This window comes from Schistocerca serialis, chromosome 2, assembly GCF_023864345.2.
Source record: "Schistocerca serialis cubense isolate TAMUIC-IGC-003099 chromosome 2, iqSchSeri2.2, whole genome shotgun sequence".
NCBI classification, from domain to species: Eukaryota; Metazoa; Arthropoda; class Insecta; order Orthoptera; family Acrididae; genus Schistocerca; species Schistocerca serialis.
In genome coordinates, this window is record NC_064639.1 from 1,122,328,976 (window position 1) to 1,122,342,923 (window position 13,948).

Genomic DNA, 13,948 nt, shown 5'->3' on the forward strand with positions numbered 1-13,948 from the left:
CCACGAGACCGCACCGAGTACAGGTGTCCGTGTCAGAAAGACCAATACGGTGCAGTCGTACATTGGTGGGAACCAAATTATTTATTACCCTATACCACGTGGACGCCACGGCCATAGAGTGGATCGGCAGACTAACATTCTTCCAGACGTTCCTCCAGAACACAGGTGGAGACGCCAGTTCTATTGGATTGGGACCGGCCAGCCCCTCCCAGCGGGCAATCAAGCCCTTGGTCGTTGGCACCGGTCGCCGCAAGAAGACGTCACCGAGGTAACTCACCGCAATGTAAAATTCCCGAATGTGTTTCAACTTAAAATTTAGGCGTCCGACATCGACAGGTGGAGCAAGGCTCGCCGGACGCACAACAGTAAAAAGCCTGGATGTAATTGAAGTCACTTCTTGCGTAACAATTAGAGTCGTTCGGCGGACGTACAAAGCAGACGCCTTGCGAGTAATGTCAGAGAGGCCCAAGCCTCCGGAGAGACGCGGTTTCGTCATTACCTCGTAACGTAACTTGAATAGATGGCCCTTCCATATAAACCTGCTAGACAATTGGCGCAACCTTTTCGCCACCATCATGGGAAGTGGGAACAGCTGAGCAACATAATAAGCTTTACATAGAACGTAGGTGTCTAAAATTCTGACTTTTTGCAAAATGGTAGCAGAGCGCTGCTCATGGACCATCAGAGCCCCCTGTATCTTCTCGGTGACCGATTTCCAATTGAGAGCCGCCATTTTTAGAGGACACCGATCAATGATAATCCCCAAGGACGTATGGCGATCGACAACAGTGGCCCAAGGGACGTCAGCATCGCGAAATCTTCGAATATCAAGGAACTTACATTTACCCTGATTGAGACGCGCTCCAGAGACACGACAGTATGCATCAACTGCCCCTTTCAACAACGGGATATCATCACGTTGACGGAGGAGAACAACGACATCATCCGCATATGCCTTAACCGAGACTTCCCACCAGAGAGGGACATACCCTGAAGCTTGAGAGCAATAGTCCGAAGCAGCGGTTCCAGGGACAATACGAATAAAGACATAGAGAGCGGACTACCCTGAGGCACTCCGCGGCGGATAGCAATGGGCGGCGTCAGCTGCCCATTGACTGACACCCGAGCTGTTATTCCCCTATACAAATTGCCAAGAACACCACGTGATGAAGCGTTAAAACCTATTGTACCTAAAACACGATCTAAAAACACATGACTGACGTGATCAAAAGCCTTATGAAAATCAAGGAAGGCAAAGGCACAATGTACGTTTGTAACCGCCGCAACCGAGACAACATCCCGATATTCGGCTACTGGTGTCAGAATAGATCTATCATGAAAACAACATTGATGTGCACCAATCACACCCCGAAGCAGAGAGGACAACCGGCTATTGAGCGCTCTAGCAGCTGTCTTGTAGTCAAAATTCAGCAATGTGAGCGGACGAAGATTGGCAGCAGATAAACGACCAGAAGACTTCGGAATTAAAACAATTTTCCCTACTTTAAAATCGGCAGGCACATCCATCCCCCTGACAATCTCATTTAAAATCTGCGTAAAAATGCCACCCAAAAGAGGCCAAAAACGGAGATAAAATTCTTTAGGCAGGCCGTCTGGACCCGGCGATTTACTGGACGGAGAGCGAGCAATAAAATCGAAAATCTCATCTACCTGGAACTCCCGGAGAAATTCGCCGTTCGCGTCAGGCGCGATCGTCGCAGTTAGATCCCCAAAGACATCTTCCGTACCCCTAGACCAACGAGCCCTGTGACATGGCGAATGCCAATTATTCCAGTCCCTCGATGTCGTCCAGGGTGCCCTGGAAGTCTCGTGTACGCTGGCGGGATGGGGGCGGCGCGAATTCCTGCAGTCGGCGGCCTTCCTGGGCTATTGGTACCTTCATGTAGAGCTGCCGCTGGGCTCGCACTGCCTGCTGCTGAGAAAGTGATTGCTTTTGCTGATATGACTTGCAATAACGACTGCGCGAAACGCCGCTATCTCGTTAGGGGTGCTACGGCAGACACCCTCTCGAGCACCCCGAAGACTTCTTGAGCCCTCGGCTGTGATGGGTTCCAGGCTGACAAAAGAACTGTCGTGTGTGCATTCGCGGACGAGAGAAAGTCTGAGGCAAGTTCGAGTGAACAAGGATGGACTCCTCAGGTCCGTCGTTTCCGTAGTGTAGCGGTTATCACGTCTGCTTCACACGCAGAAGGTCCCCGGTTCGATCCCGGGCGGGAACAGTATTTTCCTGCCTATGTCGTATTGTCCTCCAATGAGCCACGTCGTGTGTGGATCTGCTGCATGTCCCTTCGTTTGCAAGTACCACATTTATTGAATTTTTTAGTTACGATGGCAACATCACTATAAGTTGTCTGTGAAGTAAGGTGCACACAAGCAGTTTCCGTGGTGTAGCGGTTATCACGTCTGCCTGACACGCAGAAGGTCCCCGGTTCGATCCCGGGCGGAAACACTTTTTCATCACTTTAAGCAAGACGTACTAACATGCATCTGCTACCATCTGTACCCGAAACCTTCGTAATCGCCTTCACGCGTCGGACCCGAGTGTCAATTGCTCACATCGAATAAGAAATTCATTTGATATTGACGGCGAGCTTTTTGCGCTGACTCAGCCACTGACGTGCGATCAGTTTGCACAAAATGCTAGGGCTCGTCCGGGATTTGAACCCGGGACCTCCTGCACCCTAAGCAGGAATCATACCCCTTTTTTTTTTTTTTTTTTTTAAATGCCTGCAATTCAGTGTCAGCACATTATGAGAAAATGAATGCGTAATTATTATTCCTCTAACAAATATATGTATTGAAAAAAATATTAAGGAACATCCACAACACTGCCACTTCAAAAGAAGTACACTACTGAAATTAAAATCCTGAAACATGACTATATAATGTAGACTGCTTACTGAAATAAAGATTAAAACACGAAAAACTTCAGTCCTGGTGTAGAGAAGAAACATACATAAAGGCGGCAAATCCAGAAACAGTATAAAAGAAAATGGCTCACACAGGTGACCTTAGCCAACACCCTCTCTTTCAAATGTCAGGCTAAGCATATTGGCAAAATCATCTCGGAGGCCTGGCAATCGCAAGCGCTGCCAGTAAGCAGTAAGCATGTACTGCCGAAACGCTAGGTGTCCATCCTCTTCATGACAACCGTTGACAAAATGTACGAAATGGCCAATCAACCACATGACGGTATGGAGCTTCGTTCGCGGAAAAAAGGAAGAATCGGGCCGGACGATGATGTCAATAGTATAAGCGGCTTCAGCAGACCTAGTGACAAAAGCAAGTTGTTTCCTGAGCCAACGCCAATTAGCAAGGTGCCCACAGCAGGTGAATCGATGTTCAAGGGTATCCACGAGACCGCACCGAGTACAGGTGTCCGTGTCAGAAAGACCAATACGGTGCAGTCGTACATTGGTGGGAACCAAATTATTTATTACCCTATACCACGTGGACGCCACGGCCATAGAGTGGATCGGCAGACTAACATTCTTCCAGACGTTCCTCCAGAACACAGGTGGAGACGCCAGTTCTATTGGATTGGGACCGGCCAGCCCCTCCCAGCGGGCAATCAAGCCCTTGGTCGTTGGCACCGGTCGCCGCAAGAAGACGTCACCGAGGTAACTCACCGCAATGTAAAATTCCCGAATGTGTTTCAACTTAAAATTTAGGCGTCCGACATCGACAGGTGGAGCAAGGCTCGCCGGACGCACAACAGTAAAAAGCCTGGATGTAATTGAAGTCACTTCTTGCGTAACAATTAGAGTCGTTCGGCGGACGTACAAAGCAGACGCCTTGCGAGTAATGTCAGAGAGGCCCAAGCCTCCGGAGAGACGCGGTTTCGTCATTACCTCGTAACGTAACTTGAATAGATGGCCCTTCCATATAAACCTGCTAGACAATTGGCGCAACCTTTTCGCCACCATCATGGGAAGTGGGAACAGCTGAGCAACATAATAAGCTTTACATAGAACGTAGGTGTCTAAAATTCTGACTTTTTGCAAAATGGTAGCAGAGCGCTGCTCATGGACCATCAGAGCCCCCTGTATCTTCTCGGTGACCGATTTCCAATTGAGAGCCGCCATTTTTAGAGGACACCGATCAATGATAATCCCCAAGGACGTATGGCGATCGACAACAGTGGCCCAAGGGACGTCAGCATCGCGAAATCCTCGAATATCAAGGAACTTACATTTACCCTGATTGAGACGCGCTCCAGAGACACGACAGTATGCATCAACTGCCCCTTTCAACAACGGGATATCATCACGTTGACGGAGGAGAACAACGACATCATCCGCATATGCCTTAACCGAGAGCTTCCCACCAGAGAGGGACATACCCTGAAGCTTGAGAGCAATAGTCCGAAGCAGCGGTTCCAGGGACAATACGAATAAAGACATAGAGAGCGGACTACCCTGAGGCACTCCGCGGCGGATAGCAATGGGCGGCGTCAGCTGCCCATTGACTGACACCCGAGCTGTTATTCCCCTATACAAATTGCCAAGAACACCACGTGATGAAGCGTTAAAACCTATTGTACCTAAAACACGATCTAAAAACACATGACTGACGTGATCAAAAGCCTTATGAAAATCAAGGAAGGCAAAGGCACAATGTACGTTTGTAACCGCCGCAACCGAGACAACATCCCGATATTCGGCTACTGGTGTCAGAATAGATCTATCATGAAAACAACATTGATGTGCACCAATCACACCCCGAAGCAGAGAGGACAACCGGCTATTGAGCGCTCTAGCAGCTGTCTTGTAGTCAAAATTCAGCAATGTGAGCGGACGAAGATTGGCAGCAGATAAACGACCAGAAGACTTCGGAATTAAAACAATTTTCCCTACTTTAAAATCGGCAGGCACATCCATCCCCCTGACAATCTCATTTAAAATCTGCGTAAAAATGCCACCCAAAAGAGGCCAAAAACGGAGATAAAATTCTTTAGGCAGGCCGTCTGGACCCGGCGATTTACTGGACGGAGAGCGAGCAATAAAATCGAAAATCTCATCTACCTGGAACTCCCGGAGAAATTCGCCGTTCGCGTCAGGCGCGATCGTCGCAGTTAGATCCCCAAAGACATCTTCCGTACCCCTAGACCAACGAGCCCTGTGACATGGCGAATGCCAATTATTCCAGTCCCTCGATGTCGTCCAGGGTGCCCTGGAAGTCTCGTGTACGCTGGCGGGATGGGGGCGGCGCGAATTCCTGCAGTCGGCGGCCTTCCTGGGCTATTGGTACCTTCATGTAGAGCTGCCGCTGGGCTCGCACTGCCTGCTGCTGAGAAAGTGATTGCTTTTGCTGATATGACTTGCAATAACGACTGCGCGAAACGCCGCTATCTCGTTAGGGGTGCTACGGCAGACACCCTCTCGAGCACCCCGAAGACTTCTTGAGCCCTCGGCTGTGATGGGTTCCAGGCTGACAAAAGAACTGTCGTGTGTGCATTCGCGGACGAGAGAAAGTCTGAGGCAAGTTCGAGTGAACAAGGATGGACTCCTCAGGTCCGTCGTTTCCGTAGTGTAGCGGTTATCACGTCTGCTTCACACGCAGAAGGTCCCCGGTTCGATCCCGGGCGGGAACAGTATTTTCCTGCCTATGTCGTATTGTCCTCCAATGAGCCACGTCGTGTGTGGATCTGCTGCATGTCCCTTCGTTTGCAAGTACCACATTTATTGAATTTTTTAGTTACGATGGCAACATCACTATAAGTTGTCTGTGAAGTAAGGTGCACACAAGCAGTTTCCGTGGTGTAGCGGTTATCACGTCTGCCTGACACGCAGAAGGTCCCCGGTTCGATCCCGGGCGGAAACACTTTTTCATCACTTTAAGCAAGACGTACTAACATGCATCTGCTACCATCTGTACCCGAAACCTTCGTAATCGCCTTCACGCGTCGGACCCGAGTGTCAATTGCTCACATCGAATAAGAAATTCATTTGATATTGACGGCGAGCTTTTTGCGCTGACTCAGCCACTGACGTGCGATCAGTTTGCACAAAATGCTAGGGCTCGTCCGGGATTTGAACCCGGGACCTCCTGCACCCTAAGCAGGAATCATACCCCTTTTTTTTTTTTTTTTTTTTAAATGCCTGCAATTCAGTGTCAGCACATTATGAGAAAATGAATGCGTAATTATTATTCCTCTAACAAATATATGTATTGAAAAAAATATTAAGGAACATCCACAACACTGCCACTTCAAAAGAAGTACACTACTGAAATTAAAATCCTGAAACATGACTATATAATGTAGACTGCTTACTGAAATAAAGATTAAAACACGAAAAACTTCAGTCCTGGTGTAGAGAAGAAACATACATAAAGGCGGCAAATCCAGAAACAGTATAAAAGAAAATGGCTCACACAGGTGACCTTAGCCAACACCCTCTCTTTCAAATGTCAGGCTAAGCATATTGGCAAAATCATCTCGGAGGCCTGGCAATCGCAAGCGCTGCCAGTAAGCAGTAAGCATGTACTGCCGAAACGCTAGGTGTCCATCCTCTTCATGACAACCGTTGACAAAATGTACGAAATGGCCAATCAACCACATGACGGTATGGAGCTTCGTTCGCGGAAAAAAGGAAGAATCGGGCCGGACGATGATGTCAATAGTATAAGCGGCTTCAGCAGACCTAGTGACAAAAGCAAGTTGTTTCCTGAGCCAACGCCAATTAGCAAGGTGCCCACAGCAGGTGAATCGATGTTCAAGGGTATCCACGAGACCGCACCGAGTACAGGTGTCCGTGTCAGAAAGACCAATACGGTGCAGTCGTACATTGGTGGGAACCAAATTATTTATTACCCTATACCACGTGGACGCCACGGCCATAGAGTGGATCGGCAGACTAACATTCTTCCAGACGTTCCTCCAGAACACAGGTGGAGACGCCAGTTCTATTGGATTGGGACCGGCCAGCCCCTCCCAGCGGGCAATCAAGCCCTTGGTCGTTGGCACCGGTCGCCGCAAGAAGACGTCACCGAGGTAACTCACCGCAATGTAAAATTCCCGAATGTGTTTCAACTTAAAATTTAGGCGTCCGACATCGACAGGTGGAGCAAGGCTCGCCGGACGCACAACAGTAAAAAGCCTGGATGTAATTGAAGTCACTTCTTGCGTAACAATTAGAGTCGTTCGGCGGACGTACAAAGCAGACGCCTTGCGAGTAATGTCAGAGAGGCCCAAGCCTCCGGAGAGACGCGGTTTCGTCATTACCTCGTAACGTAACTTGAATAGATGGCCCTTCCATATAAACCTGCTAGACAATTGGCGCAACCTTTTCGCCACCATCATGGGAAGTGGGAACAGCTGAGCAACATAATAAGCTTTACATAGAACGTAGGTGTCTAAAATTCTGACTTTTTGCAAAATGGTAGCAGAGCGCTGCTCATGGACCATCAGAGCCCCCTGTATCTTCTCGGTGACCGATTTCCAATTGAGAGCCGCCATTTTTAGAGGACACCGATCAATGATAATCCCCAAGGACGTATGGCGATCGACAACAGTGGCCCAAGGGACGTCAGCATCGCGAAATCCTCGAATATCAAGGAACTTACATTTACCCTGATTGAGACGCGCTCCAGAGACACGACAGTATGCATCAACTGCCCCTTTCAACAACGGGATATCATCACGTTGACGGAGGAGAACAACGACATCATCCGCATATGCCTTAACCGAGAGCTTCCCACCAGAGAGGGACATACCCTGAAGCTTGAGAGCAATAGTCCGAAGCAGCGGTTCCAGGGACAATACGAATAAAGACATAGAGAGCGGACTACCCTGAGGCACTCCGCGGCGGATAGCAATGGGCGGCGTCAGCTGCCCATTGACTGACACCCGAGCTGTTATTCCCCTATACAAATTGCCAAGAACACCACGTGATGAAGCGTTAAAACCTATTGTACCTAAAACACGATCTAAAAACACATGACTGACGTGATCAAAAGCCTTATGAAAATCAAGGAAGGCAAAGGCACAATGTACGTTTGTAACCGCCGCAACCGAGACAACATCCCGATATTCGGCTACTGGTGTCAGAATAGATCTATCATGAAAACAACATTGATGTGCACCAATCACACCCCGAAGCAGAGAGGACAACCGGCTATTGAGCGCTCTAGCAGCTGTCTTGTAGTCAAAATTCAGCAATGTGAGCGGACGAAGATTGGCAGCAGATAAACGACCAGAAGACTTCGGAATTAAAACAATTTTCCCTACTTTAAAATCGGCAGGCACATCCATCCCCCTGACAATCTCATTTAAAATCTGCGTAAAAATGCCACCCAAAAGAGGCCAAAAACGGAGATAAAATTCTTTAGGCAGGCCGTCTGGACCCGGCGATTTACTGGACGGAGAGCGAGCAATAAAATCGAAAATCTCATCTACCTGGAACTCCCGGAGAAATTCGCCGTTCGCGTCAGGCGCGATCGTCGCAGTTAGATCCCCAAAGACATCTTCCGTACCCCTAGACCAACGAGCCCTGTGACATGGCGAATGCCAATTATTCCAGTCCCTCGATGTCGTCCAGGGTGCCCTGGAAGTCTCGTGTACGCTGGCGGGATGGGGGCGGCGCGAATTCCTGCAGTCGGCGGCCTTCCTGGGCTATTGGTACCTTCATGTAGAGCTGCCGCTGGGCTCGCACTGCCTGCTGCTGAGAAAGTGATTGCTTTAGCTGATATGACTTGCAATAACGACTGCGCGAAACGCCGCTATCTCGTTAGGGGTGCTACGGCAGACACCCTCTCGAGCACCCCGAAGACTTCTTGAGCCCTCGGCTGTGATGGGTTCCAGGCTGACAAAAGAACTGTCGTGTGTGCATTCGCGGACGAGAGAAAGTCTGAGGCAAGTTCGAGTGAACAAGGATGGACTCCTCAGGTCCGTCGTTTCCGTAGTGTAGCGGTTATCACGTCTGCTTCACACGCAGAAGGTCCCCGGTTCGATCCCGGGCGGGAACAGTATTTTCCTGCCTATGTCGTATTGTCCTCCAATGAGCCACGTCGTGTGTGGATCTGCTGCATGTCCCTTCGTTTGCAAGTACCACATTTATTGAATTTTTTAGTTACGATGGCAACATCACTATAAGTTGTCTGTGAAGTAAGGTGCACACAAGCAGTTTCCGTGGTGTAGCGGTTATCACGTCTGCCTGACACGCAGAAGGTCCCCGGTTCGATCCCGGGCGGAAACACTTTTTCATCACTTTAAGCAAGACGTACTAACATGCATCTGCTACCATCTGTACCCGAAACCTTCGTAATCGCCTTCACGCGTCGGACCCGAGTGTCAATTGCTCACATCGAATAAGAAATTCATTTGATATTGACGGCGAGCTTTTTGCGCTGACTCAGCCACTGACGTGCGATCAGTTTGCACAAAATGCTAGGGCTCGTCCGGGATTTGAACCCAGGACCTCCTGCACCCTAAGCAGGAATCATACCCCTTTTTTTTTTTTTTTTTTTTAAATGCCTGCAATTCAGTGTCAGCACATTATGAGAAAATGAATGCGTAATTATTATTCCTCTAACAAATATATGTATTGAAAAAAATATTAAGGAACATCCACAACACTGCCACTTCAAAAGAAGTACACTACTGAAATTAAAATCCTGAAACATGACTATATAATGTAGACTGCTTACTGAAATAAAGATTAAAACACGAAAAACTTCAGTCCTGGTGTAGAGAAGAAACATACATAAAGGCGGCAAATCCAGAAACAGTATAAAAGAAAATGGCTCACACAGGTGACCTTAGCCAACACCCTCTCTTTCAAATGTCAGGCTAAGCATATTGGCAAAATCATCTCGGAGGCCTGGCAATCGCAAGCGCTGCCAGTAAGCAGTAAGCATGTACTGCCGAAACGCTAGGTGTCCATCCTCTTCATGACAACCGTTGACAAAATGTACGAAATGGCCAATCAACCACATGACGGTATGGAGCTTCGTTCGCGGAAAAAAGGAAGAATCGGGCCGGACGATGATGTCAATAGTATAAGCGGCTTCAGCAGACCTAGTGACAAAAGCAAGTTGTTTCCTGAGCCAACGCCAATTAGCAAGGTGCCCACAGCAGGTGAATCGATGTTCAAGGGTATCCACGAGACCGCACCGAGTACAGGTGTCCGTGTCAGAAAGACCAATACGGTGCAGTCGTACATTGGTGGGAACCAAATTATTTATTACCCTATACCACGTGGACGCCACGGCCATAGAGTGGATCGGCAGACTAACATTCTTCCAGACGTTCCTCCAGAACACAGGTGGAGACGCCAGTTCTATTGGATTGGGACCGGCCAGCCCCTCCCAGCGGGCAATCAAGCCCTTGGTCGTTGGCACCGGTCGCCGCAAGAAGACGTCACCGAGGTAACTCACCGCAATGTAAAATTCCCGAATGTGTTTCAACTTAAAATTTAGGCGTCCGACATCGACAGGTGGAGCAAGGCTCGCCGGACGCACAACAGTAAAAAGCCTGGATGTAATTGAAGTCACTTCTTGCGTAACAATTAGAGTCGTTCGGCGGACGTACAAAGCAGACGCCTTGCGAGTAATGTCAGAGAGGCCCAAGCCTCCGGAGAGACGCGGTTTCGTCATTACCTCGTAACGTAACTTGAATAGATGGCCCTTCCATATAAACCTGCTAGACAATTGGCGCAACCTTTTCGCCACCATCATGGGAAGTGGGAACAGCTGAGCAACATAATAAGCTTTACATAGAACGTAGGTGTCTAAAATTCTGACTTTTTGCAAAATGGTAGCAGAGCGCTGCTCATGGACCATCAGAGCCCCCTGTATCTTCTCGGTGACCGATTTCCAATTGAGAGCCGCCATTTTTAGAGGACACCGATCAATGATAATCCCCAAGGACGTATGGCGATCGACAACAGTGGCCCAAGGGACGTCAGCATCGCGAAATCCTCGAATATCAAGGAACTTACATTTACCCTGATTGAGACGCGCTCCAGAGACACGACAGTATGCATCAACTGCCCCTTTCAACAACGGGATATCATCACGTTGACGGAGGAGAACAACGACATCATCCGCATATGCCTTAACCGAGAGCTTCCCACCAGAGAGGGACATACCCTGAAGCTTGAGAGCAATAGTCCGAAGCAGCGGTTCCAGGGACAATACGAATAAAGACATAGAGAGCGGACTACCCTGAGGCACTCCGCGGCGGATAGCAATGGGCGGCGTCAGCTGCCCATTGACTGACACCCGAGCTGTTATTCCCCTATACAAATTGCCAAGAACACCACGTGATGAAGCGTTAAAACCTATTGTACCTAAAACACGATCTAAAAACACATGACTGACGTGATCAAAAGCCTTATGAAAATCAAGGAAGGCAAAGGCACAATGTACGTTTGTAACCGCCGCAACCGAGACAACATCCCGATATTCGGCTACTGGTGTCAGAATAGATCTATCATGAAAACAACATTGATGTGCACCAATCACACCCCGAAGCAGAGAGGACAACCGGCTATTGAGCGCTCTAGCAGCTGTCTTGTAGTCAAAATTCAGCAATGTGAGCGGACGAAGATTGGCAGCAGATAAACGACCAGAAGACTTCGGAATTAAAACAATTTTCCCTACTTTAAAATCGGCAGGCACATCCATCCCCCTGACAATCTCATTTAAAATCTGCGTAAAAATGCCACCCAAAAGAGGCCAAAAACGGAGATAAAATTCTTTAGGCAGGCCGTCTGGACCCGGCGATTTACTGGACGGAGAGCGAGCAATAAAATCGAAAATCTCATCTACCTGGAACTCCCGGAGAAATTCGCCGTTCGCGTCAGGCGCGATCGTCGCAGTTAGATCCCCAAAGACATCTTCCGTACCCCTAGACCAACGAGCCCTGTGACATGGCGAATGCCAATTATTCCAGTCCCTCGATGTCGTCCAGGGTGCCCTGGAAGTCTCGTGTACGCTGGCGGGATGGGGGCGGCGCGAATTCCTGCGGTCGGCGGCCTTCCTGGGCTATTGGTACCTTCATGTAGAGCTGCCGCTGGGCTCGCACTGCCTGCTGCTGAGAAAGTGATTGCTTTTGCTGATATGACTTGCAATAACGACTGCGCGAAACGCCGCTATCTCGTTAGGGGTGCTACGGCAGACACCCTCTCGAGCACCCCGAAGACTTCTTGAGCCCTCGGCTGTGATGGGTTCCAGGCTGACAAAAGAACCGTCGTGTGTGCATTCGCGGACGAGAGAAAGTCTGAGGCAAGTTCGAGTGAACAAGGATGGACTCCTCAGGTCCGTCGTTTCCGTAGTGTAGCGGTTATCACGTCTGCTTCACACGCAGAAAGTCCCCGGTTCGATCCCGGGCGGGAACAGTATTTTCCTGCCTATGTCGTATTGTCCTCCAATGAGCCACGTCGTGTGTGGATCTGCTGCATGTCCCTTCGTTTGCAAGTACCACATTTATTGAATTTTTTAGTTACGATGGCAACATCACTATAAGTTGTCTGTGAAGTAAGGTGCACACAAGCAGTTTCCGTGGTGTAGCGGTTATCACGTCTGCCTGACACGCAGAAGGTCCCCGGTTCGATCCCGGGCGGAAACACTTTTTCATCACTTTAAGCAAGACGTACTAACATGCATCTGCTACCATCTGTATTCGAAACCTTCGTAATCGCCTTCACGCGTCGGACCCGAGTGTCAATTGCTCACATCGAATAAGAAATTCATTTGATATTGACGGCGAGCTTTTTGCGCTGACTCAGCCACTGACGTGCGATCAGTTTGCACAAAATGCTAGGGCTCGTCCGGGATTTGAACCCGGGACCTCCTGCACCCTAAGCAGGAATCATACCCCTTTTTTTTTTTTTTTTAAATGCCTGCAATTCAGTGTCAGCACATTATGAGAAAATGAATGCGTAATTATTATTCCTCTAACAAATATATCTATTGAAAAAAATATTAAGGAACATCCACAACACTGCCACTTCAAAAGAAGTACACTACTGAAATTAAAATCCTGAAACATGACTATATAATGTAGACTGCTTACTGAAATAAAGATTAAAACACGAAAAACTTCAGTCCTGGTGTAGAGAAGAAACATACATAAAGGCGGCAAATCCAGAAACAGTATAAAAGAAAATGGCTCACACAGGTGACCTTAGCCAACACCCTCTCTTTCAAATGTCAGGCTAAGCATATTGGCAAAATCATCTCGGAGGCCTGGCAATCGCAAGCGCTGCCAGTAAGCAGTAAGCATGTACTGCCGAAACGCTAGGTGTCCATCCTCTTCATGACAACCGTTGACAAAATGTACGAAATGGCCAATCAACCACATGACGGTATGGAGCTTCGTTCGCGGAAAAAAGGAAGAATCGGGCCGGACGATGATGTCAATAGTATAAGCGGCTTCAGCAGACCTAGTGACAAAAGCAAGTTGTTTCCTGAGCCAACGCCAATTAGCAAGGTGCCCACAGCAGGTGAATCGATGTTCAAGGGTATCCACGAGACCGCACCGAGTACAGGTGTCCGTGTCAGAAAGACCAATACGGTGCAGTCGTACATTGGTGGGAACCAAATTATTTATTACCCTATACCACGTGGACGCCACGGCCATAGAGTGGATCGGCAGACTAACATTCTTCCAGACGTTCCTCCAGAACACAGGTGGAGACGCCAGTTCTATTGGATTGGGACCGGCCAGCCCCTCCCAGCGGGCAATCAAGCCCTTGGTCGTTGGCACCGGTCGCCGCAAGAAGACGTCACCGAGGTAACTCACCGCAATGTAAAATTCCCGAATGTGTTTCAACTTAAAATTTAGGCGTCCGACATCGACAGGTGGAGCAAGGCTCGCCGGACGCACAACAGTAAAAAGCCTGGATGTAATTGAAGTCACTTCTTGCGTAACAATTAGAGTCGTTCGGCGGACGTACAAAGCAGACGCCTTGCGAGTAATGTC

General features: G+C 48.8%; 8 non-coding genes across 8 annotated transcripts; all 8 read left to right on the forward strand.

Moving 5' to 3' along the window:
* Nucleotides 1-2,167: 2,167 nt before the first annotated feature.
* Trnav-cac (transfer RNA valine (anticodon CAC)) lies at nucleotides 2,168-2,240 on the forward strand. Its single transcript has one exon. It is a non-coding gene; the product is annotated as a tRNA-Val (tRNA).
* Nucleotides 2,241-2,397: 157 nt separating this feature from the next.
* Trnav-gac (transfer RNA valine (anticodon GAC)) lies at nucleotides 2,398-2,470 on the forward strand. The gene has a single exon. It is a non-coding gene; the product is annotated as a tRNA-Val (tRNA).
* A 3,071-nt stretch (nucleotides 2,471-5,541) lies between these two features.
* On the forward strand, nucleotides 5,542-5,614 carry Trnav-cac (transfer RNA valine (anticodon CAC)). Its single transcript has one exon. It is a non-coding gene; the product is annotated as a tRNA-Val (tRNA).
* Nucleotides 5,615-5,771: 157 nt separating this feature from the next.
* On the forward strand, nucleotides 5,772-5,844 carry Trnav-gac (transfer RNA valine (anticodon GAC)). The gene has a single exon. It is a non-coding gene; the product is annotated as a tRNA-Val (tRNA).
* A 3,071-nt stretch (nucleotides 5,845-8,915) lies between these two features.
* Trnav-cac (transfer RNA valine (anticodon CAC)) lies at nucleotides 8,916-8,988 on the forward strand. Its single transcript has one exon. It is a non-coding gene; the product is annotated as a tRNA-Val (tRNA).
* Nucleotides 8,989-9,145: 157 nt separating this feature from the next.
* Trnav-gac (transfer RNA valine (anticodon GAC)) lies at nucleotides 9,146-9,218 on the forward strand. Its single transcript has one exon. It is a non-coding gene; the product is annotated as a tRNA-Val (tRNA).
* A 3,071-nt stretch (nucleotides 9,219-12,289) lies between these two features.
* Trnav-cac (transfer RNA valine (anticodon CAC)) lies at nucleotides 12,290-12,362 on the forward strand. Its single transcript has one exon. It is a non-coding gene; the product is annotated as a tRNA-Val (tRNA).
* A 157-nt stretch (nucleotides 12,363-12,519) lies between these two features.
* On the forward strand, nucleotides 12,520-12,592 carry Trnav-gac (transfer RNA valine (anticodon GAC)). Its single transcript has one exon. It is a non-coding gene; the product is annotated as a tRNA-Val (tRNA).
* The last annotated feature ends 1,356 nt before the right edge of the window (nucleotides 12,593-13,948 follow it).